The 26,860-nt window shown below is 36.7% G+C and overlaps 1 long non-coding RNA gene across 2 annotated transcripts in view; it reads left to right on the forward strand.

Annotated features, from left to right (window-relative positions):
* Positions 1 to 26,860, forward strand: part of LOC131509111 (uncharacterized) — an 82,201-nt gene that overhangs the window by 52,959 nt on the left and 2,382 nt on the right. Inside the window, exons 2-3 of one of the 2 annotated variants that reach the window (XR_009260291.1) lie at positions 23,772 to 23,871; positions 24,851 to 25,810. This is a non-coding gene — a long non-coding RNA (uncharacterized LOC131509111). Of the gene's footprint in view, positions 1 to 23,771; positions 23,872 to 24,850; positions 25,811 to 26,860 lie in introns of those variants that run through there. The other variant, XR_009260292.1, reaches the window with a different exon arrangement.

Consider the following 26,860-nt stretch of genomic DNA (forward strand, 5'->3'; position numbering starts at 1 on the left):
ATGGAGACAATATTGTTAAGGTTATGAGAAATGAAGATTTACACTGTGCATAGGATTTAGTATTGTGATTTCCCCTCAAATATGAGAACTGCATTATAGGGTGAAGTTGAACAGTGAGCAATCTGCCTCACATTTCATTTAGCTGATTAAGTTTTATAGAGGAGATAAAATTTCAATTCAATAACTCTAAGATATGTTGTTTCAGCCCTTACCTTAATAGCTTTAGTCAGGTTCCATGTAAGATGCTTACACAAAAACATAATGGAAAACCAGGGTTTTGGTGTAAGATCAAAGTAAATGTCAGGATATCTATAGCAGAATGCACTAATGGTTCAAATTAATTCATTCCAATGGGGTGCACTTAAACTACATCTCGCTCAGTCATAGGAAAACATTAGAAGTATGGAATATATGCATATATCCAGCAATGCATGATGACAAAAAATATTCTTTATAAAATGAATTGAGGGCAAGTTTCTCTTCACCATTATAAAAGTATACTGTATTGTAATTTAGAGAATTAAAAAAAATTCTAACTAGTTAATATCAACCACGTGTCTTTTGTCAAATCATTCATGAGTAGGATGCCCATTTACAGAATAACAAAGCTCTAGAATAATCTTTTTGCAGTTGTCTTTTTAATGAAGTATTACCATTTTTGAGATGGATATATGACTTTAGGAATACTGACTATTTCTTTAACGATGAGAAATCTCAGCATTTACTGACAGTGAGAGGAAGGAATTACATTTTATACTATAAAAGTTGCTTTCTTTTCTAGAATGCATGTGATATGAAAGGTGAGGCCTATGACACGTCCTTTAAAGACACAGGAAAGAAAGTCATGTCATTTCCCTCCAATTTTAATTGTTCTAGTCAGCAACAATTTTCCAGCTCCCTGTCAAGGAAGGGAAAAATGGTAAATTAAGTCCTTATGTACAAACCTGTCCCAAGACCAGAATTCTCTTGCCTTCATATGGAAACCACTGGATCATCACAGGGTTCACCTGAGTCCCATGGAAAAAACTATTTAAACTCATGTCTGGATTGCACAGGTGATCCCATCTGTCAGTCTTGTGAGACCCTTTCTTCTCTCTCTGTCCTTAATTGTTCTTTATTTTCTCTTCTGGCAAGAAAGCAGTAGTCAAGGCAAGCTGGGAACCAGAGTGTTATCAACTTGTTTGTGATGCTTTATTACCTGGCTTTGTGCAAAGCTCTAATAACAAGGAAAGGTGGTATTGGCCTGTTAATAATTAATAGCACCCAGTGCAAATGAAGTACTTCTGTCATAGGGCTTCATCAGTAAGGTCATGGTACAATAGGGGTTGCGGGTTCTGTAAGCATGAGTGGTATTTGCATATGTCAGAACAGACCGTGCATGCTAGCAGTACAAACACTTCACATCTGCTTCTGTTTACTCCCATGCTAACACCCCAAAGTACAGGAGTCCCGTGTTAATTGCTCAGTTACATACTGACTGTTGATGTGTTCTCCACAGAGCTTTTCATAAGTGCACTGTTGCAAATAAACTGCTAATGACTTTGCTTATTCCAGCCAACCTTTTAAGGAAATCTACAACATACATGCAGATTAATGATTCCTCTATTTAGCAGTGTGTCTTGTGACTAGGTTTGCATAGAGGCAGTATCAATTAAGTAGCAATTATCTGCAAAGTGGAAAAAAAGAGGGAAGATATAAATAAGTAATGAGCGTGATGGTAAAATCTCTGAGAACAACTAGAATTGAACTCTGAGGCAAGGGCACCGACTAGTGAACATTTTTCCCCATATTTTCTTATACCTGAAACCCATGGAGCCCCCATGGAAACCAGAATAACAGACACTTAAGTTCTTAGGAATTTTTTATATTTGATTTTCAAGGTGATCACTATATTGAAACAGCAAAGAAACAAGGAAAAGCAAGGCTGAACTTAAACACTATTAACAAGACAGTTTATAAAGAAAAGAAAAGAAAAGAAAAGAAAAGAGAAAAGAAAATGAAAAAAGGGAGAGGAAAGGAAAGGAAAGGAAAGGAAAGGAAAGGAAAGGAAAGGAAAAGAAAGGAAAAATTGGCCCTATAAATGTCTATTCTCTAAAAGGACGTGGCAAAAACATAACAGATTTTCTATGTATTTTATCAACAGAGGTCAGCACAGAGTCCTAATTTATCCTTCTATTCTTGTCAAACAATGGCCTTTATCAGTATCTCATAAGACTTATCTGGAAAATTCCACATTATCTGGTTATAAATGAAAAGACCAAGCTGGGTTCTGAAGATATGCGAAACACCCAAATTGGTAGGGTTAGTAACAAATTTTACAGAATCTACTTTTGTTTACTAATGTTGGTTTATAGCAACCAAATAGGTTCTTCCAGGTCAGGCTTCTCTCAGGAGATAGTCAGAGAGGCAGAGGACAGGGCCATTTGGCTATGGTCCTTGTTAACCAAGACAGTTTTGACCTCAACAGCAATGGACTGAGCAGGATGTGAATTGGAGCAGAGAGTCAAATGTTTCAAGGTTTCTCCAGAAGATCTAGAGCCCAACAGTTCCTTTGATAGCTTTTCTCCTCAGGGCTGACTATCATAGGTCAAAAAAAAGAAGAAAATATTTAACCTATCGTAATCATATTTTCCAAATCTTAAACGAGGACAAATGGTTTGACAAATATATATGGGTAAAGACCATTAGAAATGTGAACTGCAATGGCTAGCATACAGTTAGAGTCTGAGACAAAAAGACTCAATAAAACAGAAGTTTACACAACAACAAAGTATATTTTGCTGCAATATTCCAATCCTAAGTGAAGCTCCTGGCTTCTGGGCTGCTCTGCTCCATCTGGTAAGCCAGGAATTGTGGAGGCCACTGAGGTACACCACCCAGATTTTATTAAAGAAAATCTGCTGTGAGACTAGCTGCTGTAGCTTCAGATCTGTACAGATATTCATGTTGAGGCCATGCTAATGCCCAGGCTACTCCTAGCCAATGAATAAGCATGGCAGGGGCACCAGAAAGCAAGAATCCTCTAGTGGGAGATTTTGGTCAGGGACTCCACATTGCCTTGACTGAGACTTCTCAGAGATGCTCTGCAATCTGGAGCACACCCCACTCCCGCCTCCTTCCTCCCTGCTCTCCATCCAGAGGTTTCAGAACTGACTGTAGCCCAAAGGCTCTCCCCATATCTCCTTCTCCCTCTCTCCTTTGCCTTTCACAAATTTTCCCTTTAGTATTTGCTGTAGGTTCAGGCTCATTTAGGTGCAGTGTTTTCTTGTAACTAAAAAGTCTTGGGGCACCTGGGTGGCTCACTCTGTTAAGTGGCCTACTCTTGATTTTAGGCACCATCTCATGGCTGGTGAGTTCGAGCCCTGCGTCTGGCTCTGTGCTGACAGCAAGGAGCCTGTTTGAGATTCTACCTCTCTCTCTGCCCCTCCCTGGTTTGTTCTCTCTCTGTCTCTCTCAAAATAAATAAACTAGGGGCACCTGGGTGGCTCAGTCGGTTAAGCATCCGACTTCGGCTCAGGTCATGATCTCATGGTCTGTGAGTTCGAGCCCCGCGTCGGGCTCTGTGCTGACAGCTCAGAGCCTGGAGCCTGTTTCAGATTCTGTGTCTCCCTCTCTCTGACCCTCCCCCATTCATGCTCTGTCTCTCTCTGTCTCAAAAATAAATAAACGTTAAAAAATTAAAATAAAATAAAATAAAATAAATAAACTAATTAAAAAAAAAAAAAAGGAAAGGAAAGAAAGTCTTTGAACAACTGGAGGTACCCATTCCCCTATCTGTAATTCTTTGGGTCAAATGTGATTCTGAATTCAGAATAGGGTGCATTCTACCTTATATCATATACCAACCCCATTTGGGGCACTCCACAGTGACCATACAGTAAAATCCAAACATGCATGCAAAGTAGGATAAATAGAGGCTATACATGATCTAACATAAACATATACACGATTGCACAAATTTTTGCCAAAAATACATAGAGATAATGCTAGGAATTATCTCTGAATATATTACAAAACAAACAACAAAATAATTAAGGAAATAAAGCAAAGGTTTTTGGTTTTCAGAGCTTTATAGATTTCAGAATTGTAAACTATTTAATTTTTGTACTATTACTACTAGTTTCCCCCTCATCACATTAATCATCCATTATATCCTAAGCTAATTATTCTCAAGCTTCAATATCAAAAAGGATCTCCTGGGGGCAGTTTTCAACTCTCAAATTTTTATTCAGTGTGTCTAGTGTAAGGCCTAGAATCTGCATTTGAACAAGCTGGTTAACCCCATCTTCACTTGTGATCCTGATACAGAAAGTTCTGAGATTCAAACTTTGAAAATATTGTTCTAGACTTTGAGTTCACTTTTCACTATGATAAACTACCAATATCACTAGTTCCAGGCTTAATCTCATGAATTTTGAAGTTTGTTGCTTTTTTGAACATAGAACCTGCAAGCTAGCTTATTGTTCTTCCTCTTTGACTCTATCTACATTTGCAGCTAAGTCATACAGCATTTACTTCCTCGTGTGGTATTAACTTCATCAATAATTCTTCAGGGCTATTTATCTTGGAATGACAGAAGTTAGTACTTTTTTTTTTTTTCTTTTTGTGGAACTGAAATAGAGCTGAATAATTTCTACTTATCTTTGAATATCTGTCTCACCAGAGTATCAGCTTGAGCATATAGAGTTGTTCAAGGAGTCCCCTGTTCCCATGATAGTTGGAGTTATAGGTAGAAAAACTATAGACACCTCTGGTAGGTAAGTGAATCCACAATAGGAATAGCAGGACAACTGACATGAAGTATGTTTGTAAGTGTAGTCTCACTCAGTACTACTTTTAGCTTGGTTCTCTTGCAGGAACAATTTTCTTTTGACCTAGTAAAGCAAGTAATATTTCTAAAGTTTCCTTTCCCTTTCCAAAGATATTCTTATTTCTGTTTTAAATTGAGTGCTTCTCAAAATTGAAGACTAATCAAAGACTGTAATGGGATATGTTAGAAGGAAAAAAACAAGGTCTGTAAAAGGGTCCAGGTATTTACTTGAGTAATATGTTTACTGCAAACAAATGTTTGCTCACTCCTGAGTAGGAATTTAAAGTCCTCTGCTGAAAACAGCTTGAATGGCCATTGATATTAATATTAATAAGGGGAACACAAGAAAACCTCAATCTGAAAGCATTCTTTAGAATTACATGAATACCATTACTTCCATAGGTTTCATGATTATCAAACTGGGGAATATGACATTTTGCTAGAATTCAACCGGAATTAGAGGTTAAATGTGGTGTATATCCCCAGTGAAACAATTTTAAGAAAATGTTCGAAAAAAATGAATACTTTTTATGCTAAAATAAGCAGAGACATTATGGTACAGAATACAAAGTTTGTGTGCTTTAATTAGTAAAACACACATCTCTTTAGAAATACCATAAATAAAAATGCCTCTTTAGACTAAGACCTCATAACATACAGAGGTCTGTCTTCTTTCTCAGTGATTCAGGGTAAGTTGGTGGGAAAGTTTAGGAAACACTACAGTTGATTGTGACATGTGGGGTTAGGTATTTCCTGCAAGGAGTGTAAACGTGCCTACTTTATTATTCTAGTGCCTGCTCTTGAATTCTCCATCTCAACTTGCAATGTATGGAGTTGAAAGCCGTATGAAAATCGTGTGTTTTAGTTGTGCTACCAAGGATATGCAACAGGATGTTAAAATTGAACTATTTCTGACTCTGTTTTGGCTAAAGCCCCAAGACAATATTTGCCATATTCTAAAGTTAGACCACCTATGAAGGACTTGCAAGGAAATAGAGGAAATAGAGAAGGAACCCACAAGGCCCTTTTCCCCCTTCAGGTAACAACCTATAGCAGGCCAACTTGGGGTGAGGAGAAGCTCTGACTCAGATGAAGTTTGATTTTACACGGACTAGACATTTTAATTGCTGAAACGAGACTTTCCTTTTGTGACAAGAGGTGATCGGAGGACCTTTTATTACCTAAGAATGACCAAAAAGTCATAGGATTTCCTCTCAATTTCATCTGAGCAGTAGAGCAAATAAACCTACAGAGTGGGTCTGAATGGGCAAGTGGAAGGAAAATAACGGTGTTTTTTGTTTTGTTTTGTTTTGTTTTTTTACTATATGCCTGTGTGCCTGTGACTGGGACATGAATCAGGAAGAAAGAAGCAGTATAAGGAAACATTTAGAAATTTCTACTGATTCTTTTCTTTTGTGTTTGTTTGCTTTAAGGGGCTATTATGCTTATTTTTATGAACTCTAATTTTTTTTTAACAAAATCAGGACTTTTCCTTTCCATTTTACAACACATTCTCTGCTTACCTCTGCTATATGCCCTGAGCTCATTCTCCATTCAATTCTGTTGTCAGTGTTCACTTTATCCACATTTTGCTTGCTTTAAAATATTATAGTGATATTGTGTATCATATTCTATAGGCTCTATATTTTCCCAATTTCCAGGTTTTATGGGAACTGTCTTCTGATTTCCAGAAATACCTGAAGCTGAAAACAGAAGAGGAAATTACATTGTAAAGAACAGAAAAATAAATAAATACTGGTTATAACTTCCCCCCCAAAGTGTTTATCACTTGGCCTACAAATTCCTGACCTGCTTACCAATTTATCTAATCAGGAGAAATGGACTGGCATCCAGGATATATAAATCAATCCAGTCCTATTATTATGAGAACACTGGCTTCAAAATCATAGGGCAAAATCATAGGACAAAGTGAGTAAAGAAAGAATTCATTTTACCATCAAGGGAAATATTTTTTTAAGGAAGTCTTAATTATATGAGAATTATCTTACTCTCTAAAACCAGACACAGAGATTCATACTGAGATACTTGTTAAAGGTTAAATCTCAAATACTGAGCGGTGTTAAAAAATGGATCTTGAAAAGGTGCTAATAATAGGTGCAGATATTTATTGAGCACCTTTTAACTGTTAGGCACTGTGCTGGGTTCTGGCCACATACTGATAATGAATGGATGCTTCCTGATCTCTAGATGCTCAAAGGGTAGAAAAGAAAACACATATAAGTAAATTAATACTTAGAATTATACATACAATAAGAGGATATATAAAAGATAAACTGAGAGATGACCACGGGAAAGAGGGTTATCTCTGTTAGAAAGTGAGGCGGGGAGGCGCTTCTGGTCAAAGGTCAAGTCAGCACTGGCTTTTGAAGAATAGCCCAGGAGACGACGGGCACCTCAAATAGAAAAAGCAGAAAGCACAGAAGCTCACATGCAAAGCAGTGTGGCGTGTTCAGGAATCCCACTAGCAGGATCAAGTAAGTGGAACATTAAATGCACATGGACAGGAGTAATTAGGGCCAGTAAAGGAGGCAAAGGTGGTAGAAAAGGGCAGGTTATAAAAGGACTTTGCTAAGGAACTTCATCTTGAGGGCAGTAGGAAGTCAGTAGAAGATTTTATATGAGTGAGAGATGAATTGGTCAGTGATTTAAAAGAATTCGTGTAGGGGTGCCTGGGTGGCTCAGTTGGTTAAGTGTCTGACTTCGGCTCAGATCATGATGTCATGGTTCGTGGGTTAAAGCCCCGTGTCAGGTTCTGTGCTGACAGCTCAGAGCCTGGAGCCTGCTTCAGATTCTGTGTCTCCCTCTCTCTCTGCCCCTCCCCTGCTCATGCTCTGTCTCTCAAAAATAAATAAATGTTGAAAAAAGTAAAAAAATAAATAAATAAAAGAATTCATGTAGCTAAAAGCAAGACATGAAATAGAGGGAAAGGGAACCTACAAATAAAAATAAACCATATTCCTAGTGGCTGAAGAAGTAGAAAGAGGAGAGGAAGAACAAGAGAGATTTTAGAGGAAGAACACTTAGGGAGAGGGGTGGGGGTGGGGGAGAAAAGGAAAGAGAGAAAAGAAGAGAGAGAGAGCTGCAAACAAGAGGAAGATGAGAAAATGTAATGCAATTAAAGAAATAGTTTGCTTGAAATTTTTGAATCTAGGTGTATTAGGCAAAATTATGCCTCCCTTACCTGCCTTCAGAAGTTCCATTCTAATCCCTGGAATTTATAAATATGTAACCTTACTTGGTGGAAGGGACTTTGATGTAATTAAGTTGAGGATTTTCAAATGGGGAGATTATTCTGGATTAGCCAGGTGGGCCCTCTGTAATCATAGCAGCACAGTCACTTGAAATTTTTCCTCTGATAGTTCTAACATCTAAGTCTGGTTCTGTTGACTTACTTAAAAATTTTTAAATTTATTTTTATTTTAAAGAGAGGTTCAAGCAAGGGAGAGGGGCAGAGGGAGACAGAGAAGAGAGAGAGAGAGAGAGAGAGAGAGAGAGAGAGAGAGAGAGAGATCTCAAGTGGGCTCTACTAGCACGGAGCCTGACACGGGGCTCGATCCCACGAGTGTGGGACCATGACCTGAGCCAAAATTGAGTTAGACGTTCAACCCACTGAGCCATCCAGGCGCTCCTGGTTCTGTTGACTTCTTTATGTCTTGGAAATGTTTTATATTTTCTTGCTTTTTGGGCCTCATTTCTTAAAAGTGAATTCCTATAAATGAACAGTAGGAACCAAGGTAAATAATCTTTATGTTCAGAAATTGTTCATCTCTCCTTTCATCAGGCCGTTGATGTGGGTCTGACTCAAGGTGGTCAGTAGTTTACTTAGAATTTGTTGAACAGGCTTCAAATTATTCCAGTAGTAGACACCTACGCCCCGTGTTTAGTGTAAGGACCGTGATTGCCAAAAAGTTTTTCTGTGTTCCTGCTCTTCCGACAGCTTTCAGGAGCCCCTGCACACCCGTGTCACATATTTCTCTCCTTGCTCGTGCCCTCCAAAGGCAGAGGTTGTTGTCGCTTGTCACTCAGGCACAAATGTACGGCTCTATGGAGGAAGAGGTGTTCTACCTGTCCTCCATCTTCAGTGTTCTAAGGGGTTTGCACCAAAGCCTGCTGGGTGGGGCTTTTGCAGTGTTCTAGTTCGTTTACTTTCAGTGGCAGACAGCTTCCTCCATCTTAGTCACTTCAGGTGGCTAAACAGAATACTATAGGGTGGGTGGCTAATAGATGACAAATATTTATTTCTTACAGTTCTGGAGGCTGGAAGCCCAAGATTCAGGTGCTGGCAGATTCAGTGTCTGGTCAGGAATTGCTTCCTGTTTCATAGATGGCTGTCTTTTCACTATGTCCTCACCTCAGGGTCTGGGTGAAGAAGCGCTCTGGGGTCTCTTTATATGGGTGCTCGTTCCATTCATGAGCACTATACCCTCATGATCTAATCACTCCCAAAGGCCCCACCTCCAAATTCTCTCACACAGGGGATTAGGACTTTAACATAGGAATTCAGTCTATAGCTCCCTCCACACAGCATAGATTCTAGAGAGCATGCAGATTTCCTTCTTTTGTTTTTTTAATGTCTATTTATTTTTGAGAGAGAGAGAGAGAGAGAGAGAGAGAGAGAGAGAGAGCAGGGGCGGGGCTGAGAGGGAGACACAGAATCTGAAGTAGGCTCCAGGCTCTGAGCTGTCAGCACAGAGCCGGACGCAGAGTTCGAACTCACAAGCCGTGAGATCCTGACCTGAGCCGAAGTCAGACACGTAACTAACTGAGCCACCCTGGTGCCCCTCCTTCTTATCTATGACAGCCTAACTGTCTCTCCTTCTTATCTATGACAGCCTAACTGTCTTCTATGAGTGGGGTAGTTAGCAAGCATAAATTTCCTGCCCCTCCCCAGCAGCCTTAGATACACTTTTGTATCAGTGCGGGATCCTGGGCATACATTTATTTCCTGAGTCCCTCCCAGCAAAAGATGGTTTTTCCTAGGATCAGTGGAGGATGGATGGAGAGGAGTCAGATTCTCTAACTTCTTCACACTCAGGGGCAGCTGAATTTTTCTTGCAACAGGGAGTTAAGAGATTTTCCTGCCCCTGGGTAGCAGTAACCCCTGGGTTTTTAAGTACATTCGACTCTTGAGCAATGTAGGGGTTAGGGGCACTGATCCCCATACAGCCAAAAACCCACATATAACTTTTGACTCCCCCCAAAATTAACTACTGATAGCCTACTGTTGACCAGAATCCTTATTGATAATATAAACAGTTCATTAACACACATTTGGTATGCTATATATATTATATACTATATTCTTACAACAAAGTAAGCTAGAGAAAAGGTTATTTAAAAATCATAAGAGAAAATATATTTACAATACTTTACATATACTTTTTGAAAAAAAATCCACATATAAGCGGACCCATAGATTTCAAACCCATGGTTGTTCAAGGGTCACCTGTATTGTATACCACTTTGGCCTACATTCCACTGGTCTGAACCCAGTCAGTCAGTCACATCTAGCTCTAAAAGGGAGAGCTGGGAAATGTAGTTTCCTGTGTACACAGGAGGAAAATGAAAAGGTGTATAAAACACATAGCACTGTCTCAGCCTTACCATGATAATGGGAAAGGGACTAAATTGAGGACTCCCTGCGGTTTTCAATCTCCTTAGCTTTGTAACCATGACTCTGGACAATCTGGCATCTGTCTACATCTCCAGCTTTATTTTCTCCCACATCCCACACATATCCTGTGGTGCAGGATAACTGTTTTCACTTATCTAAAAGACTGTGCTCTCTTGAGCTATGTCTTTGCATATGGTCCTCCCCCTTTCTTCACTGAGTTTCCCTCTCTACATCATAACTTCAGGGAATATTCTCCAGCCTTTCTTCTGTGACCCTATAAATCTCCACATTTTTCTATTCTAGCAGTTACCACGATGTAGTATAATTGATTATAAGTTCTTTGAAGATAGGACAGGAAAATGCAGAGACACGAGGATGGGTAGCAGATTTCATTTGCATTCAGGATGCTGTAGGTCTAATGGTCTGAAAACAATCTGTATACCCAACCCTGACTACAGTATTGACTCAACTCCTTTGCTTCTGCTATTCTCTCACTCTCCTGCTTTTGTATACACCACTACTCAGCAAGTGATGTTCACTATAACTCATATTCTTTTTTTCATAACTCATACTCTTTATAAAGAAATATTTTAATAATATATTAAAGGAGAGCAAAATATATCACCCCAAAACATGCCTCTTTGGCACAAGGATTATTTTGAGCTGGTTATTTTTTAAAACGGCAGACACTAGAGAAGCTTAGAAAACCAACCAGAGGTTACCCTTTTGTAAGAGACATTTACATTGATAAGGGAAACATCCATTTGTATGGATCTCTCTCTGTGTGTACCAGGAAGAAAAGCATGACCAAACCTCTAGAAACTTCTCAACTGAGAAGGCAAGAACTGAAATCTCCATAACTTTATCCTTGTTTACTGTGCCTTTCCTGATAACTTCTCATGATTGGCCTTCCTCTCTCTTGCCACCACCGCCCCCCCCACCCCCACATCTTTTGTCCTTAGCTGAAGATCGTATTTAAGGTGGTAGGTTGGACCATTTTGGAGAGTTACTTAGTTTTCCTGGGTATCTCCCATGTATACTGAAGGTATAAGGTTATTAAACTTCTATTTTTCTCCCATTAATCTGTCCCTTATTCCACGGTGGGATGGGTGTTCTAGCCAAGAACCTAGAAGGGTAGATATACAATATATAATATAGTAGCTAATACTTACTGATAATCATTATTCTAAGTGTTTTACATGTATCAATTCACTTAATTCTCACAACTTTATGAAGGTATCATAATTATCTTATTAAAATAAATGAAGAAAAGCACAGGGAGCTTAAGTAACTTACTCAACCTGACAAAGCTAGCAAGAGTTAGACTTGGGATATGGAGCAAGGTAGTCTGGCTTTGTGACCTGAGTTCTTGGGACCAGCACTCATCCTCTGTCAGTTAGCTGTGGCAATATTGGTATCATTATTTGGTACCAATAATGTGACTATATCAGTCAGGATCCAGATGGAAAAGAAAATTTCAACATAGTTCATTTAAGAGAGAAATATTAATATAGAATGTTGGCTAAACAGCAAGTTTAGAATGTTGGAGGACAAACAATACAGAAGAGAAATATTACAGAGGTTATGCAGAGGTTGAGTTATTAGAATCTTTTTAAAAAATTTTTAATGTTTATTTATGTTAGAGAGAGAGAGAGAGAGAGAGAGAGAGAGAGCATGAGCAGGGAAGGCACAGAGAGAGAGAGAGAGGGAACCAAGGATCCTAAGTGGGATCTGATGCTCTCTGACAGCAGAGAGCCTGATCCGGGGCTCAAACTCACAAACTACAAGATCATGACCTGAGGTGAAGTCAGACACTTAGTTGTTTGAGCCACCCAGGCATCCCAATTATTAGAATCTTAAAGCTTAGAGAAGGGACCCCAAATTGCTGGGACTCAAAACACTAAGGAGATATTGCCTGGCTGGGTCTGTACCTTGGGAGCTTGGAGAAAGTACATTGCAGAGCTAGGAGCAGGACTTTTGAGCAGAGTGGGTTACTTAGCTGGTGATAGTACCTCAACAAAATGGAGGAAAGATCCTACAGAGCTAAAATTCAGACCTCTGTGGAGGGAGAGTGATCTAGCTGGTGCTCTGTGCTGGTCGTCTATCTTAAGATCATAAAGGAGGCTGCCCCAGAAAGTGGAATTCAGAATTCTAAGAAAGGGTGCCTGCTAACTGGTGCTAGTATTCTGGAGGGATTACATGAGTCTATTTCAGGGAGTGTGGGAGAGACAAGAACCAACAGTCACTACCAGGGGAAGAACTCTTGTGGAGATGCAGAGAGGGACAAGCAAACAGGAGTAAGGAAACTTCTTCTCTTGTCATCTTAGCTGTTGAAATAACCTAACAGGGAGCCAGCTGACAAAGAAGAAACGTGGTTTGCAAACAAAATTAATTGAGGATAGGTTTACTGATCTGAGAACTTGGAAGAAGGATCTTGCAAAGCAGGAATCATAATATTCAGAAGGTATTACTTGAGTTAGTGCTGGTACCAACCCTGAAACAGAAAAAAAAAAAAAAAAAAAAAAAAAAAAAAAAAAAAAGGAAGAAGAAAATATCAGAAAATCATGGTGTATTTGAGTGTAATAAGGATGTTTCTGGAGATCAGAAAAAGTAGTTCGATAATGCAACACATTAACTTATATATGCAGAGCCTATTAGAAGGTGTCACTGCATTTGGGGATGATCTAATCAAGATTCTTAGAAGGAGCTGGTACTAGCAATAGAAGTTTGAATTATTTGTCTGAAACACTTATGAGCTTAACTTCTCTCTTAATTTCTCTTAATTTCTTAATTTATCTATCTTAATTTATCTTAATTTCTCTCTTAAAACAACTAATGAATTTTAATTTACCCATTTATTAAACATTTTCTGGATATCGTCTATACTGCACCTGCTTCTGTTTGTTAGGTCAGAGATGGGACAAACTCCACAAACGAAATATGGTGTAGGTGTAAAGCAGGTTCATTGATAAAATTTACAGGCAGAGGGACAAAAAAACACATGTAGTATCCCCAAGTCTCTCTGTCTAACAGAAAGTTGTCCATGGGTGTGGTGTAACTGGATGTGCATTGGGGGTGCTCCTGAACAGGCTATGCCTCCTGCCATCCCTACTCCTACCTTACATACACTCTACATTTTCTGGAGAAATTGGGAGGAGGCAAAAAGAATCATTGGATGGATAGTCTAATTATGGTGTATTGGAAGGAGTCCAGCCAGGGAACAGAAACTGCACCAGTTATCTAAACAAAGAAATTTAATATAAAGAATTGCTAACCCAGTAGGAACTTGTTAACTAGAAAATCTACAGGCCTAAAGGGAATCCTATGCTGTCACTGAGCAACTAAGGGATGAGTAACTAAAGGGTAAGAAGGGAAGTGGTTTCAATCAATGAAATTTAGAAGAGGGGTTCCATAGAGTTGAGACTCAAGAGTATAGAAGACGGTCCCCATAAGCCTAAAACCCAAACATCTGAAGAAGAGGTGTCATTCTGCTGGTTTTGCTGTTTCATGGTGGAGGAAGTGGTCCATGATGAATCTGGTTTTGCAAGTGTGTGAAAATCTACAAACCAGATCCAGCTGTTACTACAGGAAGGAATCATGACTATCAGGATGAAGAATCATTGCTAGGATGACGCTCAGAGGAATAGGAATCAAAACAGAAGAGACCAAGACTCTTCTTAAAGCAACCTAGCAGAATCTCTCTAGTAACCCCTATTGGCAGAGAACAGGAGCCTTCACCATGGAGGTAAAATGTAGAAATGTTCTTTGTGGAGTTCAAGCACTAGCATCACAGAGCCTAGCATAAAACAGTGGGTTTAGGCCAAAAGACAACAGTTTGATAAGCAGCACAAACAGAAGGTCTTGGGCTATGTGTTTGGAGGAAGGGGCTTGCTAAAGAGAGAAACCTTCTCATTTCAAATGTAAGTCGGAGGCCTGAGGAGTTTGCCCACCCGCCTAAATCTCAGTTGGTCACTGAGCAGTCCATCCTGGTGAGCCAGCTGTTGTGGAGGATAGCTCAAGAGCACCATTCAGCAGATGGAGGAGTCCATCACTTTAATGTTTTTGTAAGTTTCAGAAAAAAATAATAAGGTGAGGGTGGGATGTAATAAGTGTACTCTCTCACATACGAGTGGGTATTTAATCATATCAACTAGTTTAAAAAACTTTTGAGTCCAATTTCCTTTAAAGTCCCCTTTTCTTAAGCAACTGGTGAAAGATCTCTTGTGTCAAACAGTCCATTGGAAAGATTAATCTAACAGTGATGTGTTGGATGAAAAGGAGGAGGGAGACAGGAAGGCCAATTAGACAGTTAAGCCTATGATCTGACCTATCATTGTGACATGGGAACTGGAAAGACAGAAACATAAACATCATGTGAAAGGAAAAGAAAAGCAAGTAAGATTATAGCAAATGAAACTTATCACATTGTTTTATAGCCAGTTGTTAATATGTCCCTCTCTTTTGCTAGATTCTGAGCAATGTGCTTACAAAGACATTTTCTCATTTATCATTGTTATGGGAGGTGAAGGAAGGCAGACTCTAACAGAAGGACTGTAACAGTGTTTAAAAATTGAGAGAGCAAGACTTCTCTGAAAGCAGCTTGGTGAGAAGGGCACCACTAGTGGAGACGTGGAGCAGGCCTGCCAAAATAAGTGTGAGTGGTATTGGTGGCAACTGGACAGTAACCTGAGTGTCATTAGCAGGCTCCAGTTGTGGCAATTGGCAAAGTCATGAGGTCCAGTGTCATCAGCAACTGTCATGCAATAATAGCTAAATCCGTGAGGCTGTCAAGTGGATGGAAAGGAGCATGCATTTTTGCAGCATGCTTATGATGGCTGCCAAGAGGAAGGCATCTGAACGCTCCATAATCCTGTTATTGGAAGTAACCACCTTCCAATAAGGCAGTTAGAGTGATGATGATGGTGATAATGTAGCATCTAAACTTCATATAAAGGTCCTTCTGTGAGCCAGAAACCTTGTCAAATATTATATATACATTATTTTCTTGATACTTACAGACCAACTACAAAGTAGGTACTATTATCATTATGCCCACTCCACAAATTATGGAACCTGGGCTTAACAAATTAAAGTGTTGGCCAAGATCACACAGATTTAAATGGAAGACCCAGGTTTGCTGTTCCAAAAGACTATGATATGAACTATGAGGTTTTATAAAGAAGTTCAAGACCAAAAATGCCATTTATTACTATAATTACTCCTCCCATTGCTCATTGTTACCTGCCAGGCTCACATGGACTGGAAGTTGAAGATTCTATCTAATGGCTTATAAAAATTATGAACCAGGCTTAAGAAAACCCAAATTCCTAAATATATTTGGAACTATAGTGAAAAATGTTTATAATTTGTCAGAAATGGTATCACAGGTATTTTAGAACCCAAGAAATTATGACATAAATTGAATATGTTATCTTTGTTTGGTTTTACATGCAGATATGTGTTACATACAAGTTATAAAGTTCAAATAAATGAAAAGAATGGTACTTGTATCTTACAAAGGCAAAGAATTGGACATGTTGGGAAATAGCTTTGGCGTCTTTTTTTTGACCCTCATAATCACTTGTGACCCTAGGATGGCACTAAGCCATCAAATATAAACTGATTTTCTCTGGTGTCTTATTGCAAGCTGTAGGCCTTCATTATGAATATGGTGCTGAATATATCATTTCTTATCATCATCTGTCAAAAAGAAAAAGCAAAGTAAGAATTAAAGAGGTCCTTAATGGATAGGCTTAACACTGATGATGTTTTTATTGCCTCAGATTTTCCATGTATAACATTATACATCCTGCAAAGGTGTTGCCATCCTGAAGAACAGATGTGATAGAACTGGGAAAAATTCTGAGTAGTGATAGGGACCTTATCACTGAATGTAATATGAATGGCACTTAACCATGAGAACCAACAAATCGCTTTAATCAATACCTAACAAAGATCAGAATGTCTTTCTTAACTGGAAATCGTACAACCTCTCCCCCACATGAAACTCACCCTACTTAAGAATTATAGAAAGGATTCCCCTATAGTTTTGGAAACTTGGTTTGGGATAGCAGAGAGAAGAGTGAGATAAATTGGTGTTCTCTACTGCTTTCCTTTTCTTTCTCCCCCTTTTTTTCATCCCAACACTTGCTCTCCACAAGAGACTATGTGACCTTGGATAAATTATTCACTCTTGGTTTTAATTGTCTCCTTACTAAAGCTAAGAGAGCTGGATTTGTTCTTCTATTCTATTACTTCTTCTATATCCTCATGATTTCCCCTCTTCATTTCCTACTCTGCAAAGCTGAAAGTGGCTTTAAAAAAACCATAGAGGAGTAAAAGATAGAAGATAGAATAAGTATGGCAGCTTGTTAGTCCAGGAAAATAATTGTTATTTGTTAAGCAATATTTGTTTAAAACATAAAATATTTACATAAAATACAAAGACAAAAATATTTGCTTCTAATTTTTTAAATGTTTACGTATTTTTGAGGGAGAGAGAATGAGCATAAGCTGGGAGGTGCAGAGCGGGGTGGGAGGGACAGAGGATCTGAAGCAGGCTCTGCCCTGACAGCAGTGAGCCCGATGCGGGGCTCTAACTCATGAACCACGGTGAGATCATGACCTGAGGTGAAGTTGGAATCTCAACTAACTGAGCCACCCAGGCACAGTTTGTTTTTTTAAACAACTTGTTTTCTTAAACATTAAGTAGCTGATTTGTTTTCTTAAACATTAAGTAGCTTCTGTTTAACTAACTGCTCATTTTTTATAGTATAATACTCTCTTTGAGGATAGTAATTTTACTTATTTAAAAGTCCCATTCTGGGGCGCCTGGGTGGCGCAGTCGGTTAAGCGTCCGACTTCAGCCAGGTCACGATCTCGCGGTCCGTGAGTTCGAGCCCCGCGTCGGGCTCTGGGCTGATGGCTCAGAGCCTGGAGCCTGTTTCCGATTCTGTGTCTCCCTCTCTCTCTGCCCCTCCCCCGTTCATGCTCTGTCTCTCTCTGTCCCAAAAATAAAAAAATAAAAAAAAAAAAAAAATAAAAAAAAAAAATAAAAGTCCCATTCTAATTATTCTATTAATTCTGTTTCCACAGGTGTAAATTCAGGTTGTTGGCTTTATTGTTTCATCCTTTATGGCATAGGTGTTTCCAAATATTTGTGACTTCTGATTCCTGATTATGAACTTAAGTTTGTAACTAATATTTCCCACTAGATTTTCCACTGCTGATTTAAACTTACTGTAGATTTTTGGTAGATGGACATTATCTAGTTAAGAGGCCCTGTGTAGTCTTAGATTGCTAAAATTTTATCATTAGTTGGTTTAGTGGTTTTAACATGGTGGTTTTAACATCACTGACAATATTTTCACGTTTAGAAGTTCTATTTGGCTGTTTTTCATTTGTTCCCTGTTTTTTCCTTTATTTCTATCCTTTATTAGATTTCTATTACTTTACTATAATTTTGTTTTTCATCATTTTAAAATTCAGGACTCAGCAAGACACTTTGCAACTTTCTCTGGCTGTTGTGACTGTGTTTTCAAGGCCTCTTTACATGACTGCAACTGCCTTCAGGGCTGTAACGTGTTTGCAGCACACTTGTTTCTAACTATTTTCCTTGCACTGGTTTAAAGGTACTCTCCTAGTCTCATCTAAGGGCAAGTAACTCATTCCCCACTGCTCTGGAGCTGTGTCGTGTCTGATACGCCTGTGCTCTGTCATGACATCAGTTACATGGGTGTATGGCTTTGACTATATCCTTCAGGTTTGACACCAGGAAATTTCCCTCTCTTTTATTCTGTACCTTCCTTTTCTTTCTCTCTCTCTTTTTAAGCTTGGCTGTGATTTATTTTGTTTTTATTTTGTCTAGTACCTTACGTATTTCCATGTTTCTGGAAAGCATTATAAGATAGTAATGTTATAATAACCATTTTTCCATGTGTTCTCTACACGCTAGTTTAATTTCTTTTCCTTAGAAGAAACTAAAATATATGAATCTTTTGGTAGAAAAAAAGTCATTTGAGCTTCTTACATTTTTTCCAATTGTCATCCAGCAAGTACACTGATACTAGTAGTGTCTGATAATATCTGTTTCTCTAAATACATGCTGTTTCTTGAAGGTTGAATAAAAGTTAACCAAACGTAGAAGGGAAGAAATTCCTTCCAAACAGAAGGAACAGTAGGTGAGAATGCCAAGAAATATGAAAAATATGTGTTTGGGGGTTATAAGAGGTTCACCACGACATGGAAGATCATGGATTTACAAATTGTAAAGGATAAAAATCCTTGCCCTGTTGCTTTCACATCCTGGGAAAGTAAGTTCATTAACATCTTAGGCCTGATTTTTGTCTCCTATGACATAATAGTTTTCCACTTTTAGTTTTCCAGTGAATATTAAATAAAATACTGTTAGTAGTGCACCTAGTAGGTGTAGATCACCTAGTAGGTGATCGGTCAATAGTAAATTATATCCATACCTAGAACGATAGGTCCATAATAGCCAAGTGTTGAGGGATGGATGGAAAATGATTCTGATTCCACGGTATGAAAAGTTCATGAGGTCAGAAAAAGAAAAAGTTTAGATTTAAACTTTAAAAAGTTGAGTGGGCTATGTAGGGTAAAATAAAACATTTTCAATTGTTAAATCAGCCATGCATTTCAGGAATAAATCTTATTGGTAACATATTATCATTTTTATATATTGCTAGATTTTATTTGCTAATATTTTGTTGAGTATAAATCAATTTTCAAAAGGGATAATGGCTATAATTTTATTCTTCTCTTGAAGTTGATATATATTTTTTTTCAATTTTAGAATCTGAAAATGCCAAAACCATAGAATACTTTGATATTCTATGTTCTGGATGGGCTTATTTAGAATTGGCAACGTTTTTGTTCCTCAAATATTTGTTAGACTTCACCAGTAAAACCACCTGGACCTTGAGTTTTCTCTATGTAAAGGTTTTTAACTACAAATTAAGTTTCTTTAATAGACATGGGCTATTCTGGTCATGTTTTCCCTTTTGAATGAGTTTTGGTAGTTGTGTCTTTTAAGGAATTGGTTCATTTCAACCAAGCTGTCTAATATATTGGCCTAAAGATATTAGTAATAATTTATTTTTTCATTTAAATATCTAAAGATTCTTTAGTGATACTACCTCGCTCATTCCTGTTGATAGTAATTTGTGATTTCTCTGTTTTGTCCCTGATCAGCTTGGATAGAAGTTTAGCAATTTTATTGATCTTCTCTCACAGGGCAATCTTTTGTTTACAATGATTTTCTCTACTATTTTTTTTTTTGTTTGTTTGTTTTATATTCTATTGATTTCTGCTGTTAATTATTATGTATTTTCTTTTGTTTCCTTTGGTTTTAGTTTCATTTTATTTTGTAGTTTCTTAAGCTGGAAGATGAGGTTACTAACTTGAGAACAATCTTCTAACCTTTGTAGTTTAGTGCTATAAACCCTTTAGTGCTATAAATTACTGTGTTAGCAGCATCTCACAAATTTCGGCCTGTAGTGTTTTATGTTCATTTCAAAATACTCTCTAATTTTCTTTTTGCTTTCTTCTTTGTTCAATTAGCTATTTAGAAGTAACATACTAGTTTCTATGTTTTGGGGGATTTTAAAGAGATCTTTCTGCTAATGATTGTTCTCTGACCATTGTAATTAGAGAATATACTATGTATGACCAAAATTCTTTTAAATGTATTAAAATTTGCTTTTGACATGTTTGTTAAATATTCCATGTGTCTGCTGTTGTTGGATGTAATATTCTACAAATGTCAAATGGGTCAAATCAGTTGATGGGGTTGTTCAAGTCTTCTATATCCAGACTGATTTTCTGTCTAGTTTTTCTATCAATTATTGGGAGTGTGGGGTATTGAAATCTCTGTCCTTAATTGTGGATTTACCTATGTCTCCCAGTTTCCCCCTGCCCACAGGAATTTTGGGGCTCTGTATCAAATGCATAAATGGTTAGAGTGGTTTTGTGTTCTTGATGAACTGCCATTTTGTCATTATGGAGTAACTTTGCTCTGAAATCTACTTTGCTTGATATTAATATGGCAATTCTGTCTTTTTAAAACTAATGTTAACATGGTGTAACATTTCTCACATTTTCATTTTTAATCTATTTATGTCTTTATGTTTAAAGCGAATTTCTTGTAGGCAGCATATTAGTGGGTCTCCCTGTTTTATTCACTCTAATAGCTTTTATCACTGAATTGGAGTGAGTAGGTTATATCCATTTTACCTGGATATTGATACGATCGGGTGTAAGCCTATTATCTTGCTGTTTGCTTTCTTTGTCTCATCTGTTGTTTGTTTCTCTTTTCTTCTTTTTCTGCCTTCTTTTAGATTACAGGATATTTTTTATGATTGCATTTTATCTCCTTTGGTGGTCTTCATTTGGTTTGGTTATTGCATTAGAATTTACAGTAAATATCTGTAATCAGAGAGTAACTTCAAATGATATTATACCTCTTCATATATAGTAGAAGAGCCTCGTAATTACATACTTCCATTTTTCTCTTGGTCTTGTGCTTTTGCCATGTATTTTATTTGTACACATGTTACATACCTCACACAATATTGTTGTTATTTTTTAAGCACTCCATTATCTTTTAAGGAGACTTAAGGAATAAGAGAACAGCTCACTTTTAAACTTTTAGCCTTATTATTTCTCTTTGAGAATGTTCTAAAAACTATGGATTGTCCCCTTAGAAAGAGTATACATAGACACAAACTATACCCTAAATACTGCTGATAATTACAGGGGGTTTTCTGAAAACTGAAGCCCATGCACAGATCCCTGCTTTATAAAACAGAGCATTCATGTAAGCAGTGAGGCTTCAAAAATACTGAGACTGAAGGTATTAGTCTTAATACGATTTTATTTGCCATAATATTCGTGAAGCCTATGGAAATTCTCAGTATGATATATTCATACAATGTTACATTATATAGCCATTAAATAACAGCTTTGAGGAGACTATATCAATATAAGAAAATGATAATAAAATATTATGTGACAAAAATAAGATACAAAATAAGATACACACTGTGATCATAATTGTATATATAAACATATGTCATTTACAATGTTTTTTGGCTGGAGGTAACAGAACTGAATAAAAGTGGTGTAAACTAAGTGCCTCTTTTTTTCTCAATGCAGTAAGTATATAAGTATATACCTCATTAGAGACATATTGTTTCTAGAGACATGTTGGTTTGACAATGTCAGTGCTATGTCAGTTTCTCTTGGCCATCATCTCCTGATCGTAAGATGCTTGAACATTTCTCATTTCAAATTTTCACACATCTCTATTTTAACAGGAAGTAAAGTATTTCCCAGACAACACAACTGCCTTTCCTTAATCAGACTATCCCTCAGCCCTTATTGGCCAGGACTGGGTCACATACCCTTGCTGCAAAGAAGTCTGAGAAAACAGACATTTGATATTTTCAAACCTCTGTTGTGGAAAGTCATTTCCTGTAGCAAGAAAGTAAGTTTGGGAGACAACTGAGAGTCTCTGGCACAATCAGCAAGAGACAATATCCTGGAGATAATTTCAGCAAGGCAATAATGCATACATAGCAGGTTATGAGTGATTTAGAACATTTGTTGCACATATCCCAAATTTTCAGAACTATGATCATGATAGTTTCATGAGTAATTTATTTAACTGAAGAATAATTATCTTAGATTGAGCTAGACATAATACTCTAGAATAACTCAAATTCTTCTTTTTTCCTTCTCAATATAATGAGGTCACACTGGTTGTCTGCATTTCAATTATCTAACATTTCTGAATTGACTAAAACATTGATTTCTTACATTAGAAGATTCAAATGAGCTAGCCATTTGAATAATACATTTATTATTATAGAATAATAATAATATATAATTATATAATAGTATTATATATTATTAATATTTGGTGTTTAATAATTGATATTAATTATTTAATTATTATTTCCGCTCTACTGTTCACATATTATTATGAGCACCTGGTACAAAATAATTTATTAATTTTTAAATCCCTGCTTTAGTGTTAATAAATTAAAATAAATAAATATTACAGTATCATTATGTTTAACTGTAAAAGGTACATATACTACATACTACTGTGTAATTCAAAAAAATCCTTGTTAAAAATTTATCAGATGATAAAGTTGAATGGAAAGTTCTCATTCTTGAATCATTTATGTTTTTTTCCCCCTTCATATGTCTTAGAGTCATTTTGGTGAATCTTAATGAAGGGAGGAAAGAAATATAGGTGTTTACTTACTTTACTCACTTTGAATGAGAAGAACATTGATATCTTTGATAAGGTACTTAGACAAGACAAGAAAATTAGGGGTTTTGTGGACACAACGTCAATAAACAGATTATTCTTCTTCTCTTCCATGCAGTCCTGTTGTGTTTTGTTTTTCTTTATCATTTCTATGTTTAACTAAATACATAATTTTAATTTGGGGTTAATTTTAACATTTGGAAGATGTTGTTTTAGTTTAATATGTTCCTTAGAGCAGTTATAGGTAGGATCATTTTTAAGGCAACAAAACATATATTGTAATTCAAGTTTTAATTTTTCCTACTAACCAGTGAAGACTGGGTGGGAGAAGAAGAAAATGCATTACAAATGGAGCATCAGTGGAAAAGTAGCATTTCAAGTCCACATTGTGCAGTTAATGCTAATATTTTGCCCATATCCAGTTCTTAAGTCATTTTTTTCAGTTCAACATCATTATTTTTACTGTGTAATCTTTTAGTGCCACCAATATATTTAAAAATGAAAGTTCATCAGATAATTTTTAAGTACATAATTAAAATGACAAGAAAGTACTTTATTAAAAATAAAGATTTCCAGTTATTAATAAGTAGTCATGAAACTATACTAATATTTCTGGAAAAAAAAGGGAACCATCAAATTAGCCTCCACATTTATTCCTTTTGAAATGCTTACATATGGTTTAAAGCAATACCATTATCTACTATTCAGACTTCTGTAAAATGCAGTTCTTTACACCTTTATAAGATAGTGAAATATAGTGAAAACTTACATATCATGACCCATTTTATATTCCCTGCGAAAGTGGAATTTGATATAAGACTGGTTTAATTTATGCTACATTCAAGCAAAGTCATTACTGTCAGGACAGAAAAAAAAAAAAAGAATTTCAGAGTGGTGATTCTTCTTTAATATCAATCCCGAGATTGTACTATGATAGCAAGATCCTATTATACTCTCGTCTCCAAATGGATAGTGCACATAAGTAATAACAGTGGTTGTATATTAATTCTAATCTATACATTCCATTTCAGAGCAAAAGATAGTTTTTCCCCACTTCTGCCATCAATTGAGATTAGAGAATCCACTCTGTCCTGAGACTGATATCCTGACATGATGATGGAAATAATCAAGGTAAAGGACTTTGACATGCCACTTTCCTTAATTCATTTGGGATTCTAGTCTGTATTAGGGATTAAGCCAGGCATTTGATATTCAAAATTAAGTACAACGCAGTTCCTAATCTGACAGATCTTAGTATCTAGAATAAGGGTAGACATGCAAATTATATATATCAATTCATATATTTCTAGTACCTGCTTCAGAACCTGGGATACAGAAGGCACTTTAATAGTAATAGGAGCAGTAACACCACTACTACTAGTAATACTATTATTACTAATGCCTGACATTTAGTAAATACTTACTAACCAGGAACTTACTTACCAGGAACTTTCATAAGTGATTTATTCATTTCGTAGCTCTTAAAAATGTAATGATATAAGCGCATTATTTTCTCATGCTATTGATGACAAAACTAAAACTCAGATAGATATCCATTGAGTAAACATATTGATTTCTCATCATGGCCAGCTCTACCTAGTGATTACAGGGAAAACATCACAGATGTGCTAAACCCTGAAAAGAGAACACAAGTTGACCAGAATAAGAATCAAGCAAGTGGAGAAGCAAAGGGGACAGTCAGTGTAAAAAGGCTGGAGGAATACAAAGCAGAGGAACTATGAGTATTTCAGTCAATCTCAAGTTTAAGGTCAAGATAGAGAGCAAAGATGAGTATTGAAGGGCAGAGACATGGCCAACCAATGGAAGAAAATGTTACTTGCAATACTAAGTATGAAGGGGATGAAGGGAAGGGATTAGATGTAGGAGGTATTTCAAAGACAGTGGCCGCAGGACTTAGTGATATGACAGGCAAGGGCAAGGGAGAAATCTAAGGAACTCCAGGGTTCTGGCCTGGGTGTGTGGGTGGATCCTTCAGAAGGGCGAGGGGGTTCCATGAGAAGATGCAAATTTTTAGTTTTAGATATGGTGATTTTGAGTTGTCTATTAAATAGTCAGCTGATATGCTCAGTCAATTTATATTCTAATCTAGAGCCCAGTAGGGAAAGCTGCACAGGAAGAACAGAGAAATATTCCTAATATATTATCTCTGAGCCAAAGTCATGGAAATAGATAAGAGCACCTTGAGGGAATGTGGGATGAGAAGAGAAGAGAAGAGAAGAGAAGAGAAGAGAAGAGAAGAGAAGAGAAGAGGAGAGGAGAGAAGAGAATGTGGTGAGTGAGAAGAAGATGGCAAAGGAAATGAGCCAGCAAAATAGAATAAGAAAAGATAAAAACAATATAAAAGAAATAAAAATGAAGAAGCAAGAGAAAATGGTATTTCTGAAAGCAAGAGAGCATTTGTCTTCCCTTGGCCATATCACAACTAAATCGTCCCTCAGTATGAAAATAGAGTACCATTCTTCTAGTTTTGGAATGAATAAATCATGGGAACAAAGGCACAACATAGGGAATACAGTCAATGATATTGCAGTAACGATGTATTAGGACAGATGGTAGCTACCTACACTTGAGGTAAACAGCATAATGCATAGAGAGGTAGAGCCACAGTGTCGTATACCTGCAAATAATGTAACATTGTGTGTCAACTATAAAAAATTAGAAACTAAAAAAACTTCCTCCCAAAAACAACAACAAAAAGAAAATACACAACCAGGTGAAAAAAGATAAACATCTCGGCAGTAACAGTTAACACTTAAACAAACAAACCTATGTTCTTGTTTCACCCTAAAATTAACTTCTTTTAATTTAAATTGTATTATTCTGGATTCACTGACGAAATCTACAATTACTTGAAAGCTGCCATTCTTAGATAAGCTATTAGGCATTAGACATGCATTTAAATGGATAGTTTTAATTTTTTATTTCTTACTTCATAATGAAGTATTCTGGAAAGAAAAACAGTAGTACATTCAGATGCTGCTATACACAGCACATGCTTTTGTCATAGATATTGTTCAAAAATGGTTTTGGAAGAATTAATAAATGAATAAAACAGGGGTCTATGACTCTAAATCCTTTGAGGGTAGTATTGATCACAATTGCCTTTTAAGTTTACAAAACCAATTTTAAATAACTTAATTTGGCCTTGGAAAAATAAAATGAATGCTTAAAGAATGAAACATATTTAGGGTAATATGGTTCCAATCCTTACTTTAGAATGATGTAAATCAAATACCCTATTTAAGAAAATTTAAATCTCACAATTCCTTTAGAAGTCAGAACACCTGGGAACAATAACAAGGTATTATATATTTTTGTGTGTGACCAGAAAATCACATGCATTTTAAATTTAGATATCTGACAAGGAAGTGTTAGATGTCCGTGGCAGGATTAATTTTTGCTCTGTCAGAACTGACCTGGTGCTATAGTTATTTTAAGCTCTAGAAATAAGGAACTGTTATGGTTGCCAAATACGAGGTGCCATCTAGTGGCCATTGAGAGTTAAGACAAATGTTCAGAAGAACTCCAAAGTATTCTGATTATTTACATTTTTTCTTCATGGTGAGTTGTATTTATCACTTTCTGAATGATATGATCCATCTCAACCAGGTTTCAAATCCTTCAAGTTCATATTCCTACAAGTGAATCTTGTAGGAATCTGGTTAGAATCTTGACCGGTTTAATATTTCAACTTCGTGTCAAGAGGTTTTCTTACTTGATTTTAGTGTAAGAAATATTACCACCTACTACATTACAATTGAAATAAGTATTAGAGATTATATTGTTTTCCAAGGTTCTCAAATTTATTTTTTCCTTTTCTTTCCCAAATTAAAGTTGAATATAAATTGAAGATGCCCTACAAAGCTAGACTAAGGGTCAAACAGAAGTATTTGAGTGATATTAATAATTCTCATAGTCATTTTAAATGTAAAAAAGAACAATAGCTTTGGATTTATACAGAAGGTAAGTGCAAAGTATCATGAAATTCCATAAAATTTTAGAATTTCCATATTTAAAACAAAATAGAAATGTAGACAAAACATAGTTCTCATGAATGTTTAGAATTGTTTCCAAGAACTCATTGGAAATAAAAGATTAA

Source organism: Neofelis nebulosa, chromosome 4 (assembly GCF_028018385.1).
Source record: "Neofelis nebulosa isolate mNeoNeb1 chromosome 4, mNeoNeb1.pri, whole genome shotgun sequence".
Taxonomy (NCBI): domain Eukaryota; kingdom Metazoa; phylum Chordata; class Mammalia; order Carnivora; family Felidae; genus Neofelis; species Neofelis nebulosa.